We start from the raw sequence: 1,246 nt of genomic DNA on the forward strand, positions 1-1,246 counted from the left end.
CATTTTGCATTGGTTTGGAGACTAAATCACTTCTATTAACACATGAATTTACCATTAATTTACTCCTAACACCTTTGTAACTACTGCACCTCATATCAATCATGCACGAATCTTTCTCGATTCCAAACACCCCTTTCGGCGATTTCTTGGAAACAAAATCTGTTATTTCAAATACATGGGTGGATAAAACAAAATCTAATGAAGCTAATCGCTAACAAGGTACCTGAACTTAACCAAGGTTTATACCAGTAGATGTGAAAGAACCCTCCTTGGTCCACTGGACAGAACAAACATCATCATAAGGCCCCAAGTCACAAAGCTTAGTCACCTGAAAGCCACACAAATATACATGTTAACTATGATTTCACATGTTTGGAATAGGTGGTATTGTTGGAAATTTATAGGTTCATACTCACTTTGCTGTTTGAAGCACTCCATAGATAAACACAAGTGTCAAGCCCCACTGCTAGAGTATTTTGTGAGGACCAGTCCACAAGATTCAAGTAAAAGGCGAAGAATGGTTAGATTTGTACGCAGAGAAAAGAGAAAGGTGAAGGTTGGGGAGAAGAATCGTACACAGGAGATGGCGCGCTACAGTGCGACTTTCTTCTTCTCGAACCCTATTCTGCTTACAACTAGGGTTTCGTTTTCCCTTTTAGAATTTGTGTTAATCTCTGTAAAATCAAACAAATTAGGTTACTAAAACATGATATTGAACAAAAACTAACATGAATCGAAAAAATCAGAGACGGAGAGGATCAAACGGAGACGAAAAGGAGATATCGCTGGAGATGGAGGTCGCGCTGCCATTTGTGATGAAAAGAGAAGAAGGAAATGTTAGTTGTTGTCGATCGGAGGAGAGGAATCGCCGTTTACGATCTTCTCTTGAAGGAGGGAGAGAGTTTTGGATTTCACTATCTCTAACCCTATTTCCATTTGTGAACGAAAACTAAGATTGAAATTGTATTTACATTTTTAACTTTTTTTTTAATCTAAAAAAATTAAGGAGAGGGAAACTAAAAAAAAAGGGGGAAATTCTGGCGGGCTATATTTTTTGGGTTTGGACCATAATTTGAAGTGAAAATTATAATGCCGCGGTTTTACTATTGCGGCTTAAACTATCCGCAGTTTGTTAACCGTGACAAATGATGAAAAGGCCACAGTTTCACACTCCGGATTCAATATTTCTAAACATATGTCTACGGTTTAAAAACCCTGGCCAAAGCTTGTATGTGGCCACAATTTT

The 1,246-nt window shown here is 38.0% G+C and overlaps 1 long non-coding RNA gene across 1 annotated transcript; it reads right to left on the reverse strand.

The window, feature by feature from the left end:
• Nucleotides 1–71: 71 nt before the first annotated feature.
• On the reverse strand, nt 72–929 carry LOC131648041 (uncharacterized). Its single transcript, XR_009298031.1, has 3 exons — nt 417–929; nt 247–328; nt 72–159 (listed from the first exon to the last, which is right to left on the reverse strand). It is a non-coding gene; the product is annotated as an uncharacterized LOC131648041 (long non-coding RNA).
• Between the last annotated feature and the right edge of the window lie 317 nt (nt 930–1,246).

The sequence above is a fragment of the Vicia villosa genome, linkage group LG2 (genome assembly GCF_029867415.1).
Source record: "Vicia villosa cultivar HV-30 ecotype Madison, WI linkage group LG2, Vvil1.0, whole genome shotgun sequence".
Lineage (NCBI taxonomy): Eukaryota > Viridiplantae > Streptophyta > Magnoliopsida > Fabales > Fabaceae > Vicia > Vicia villosa.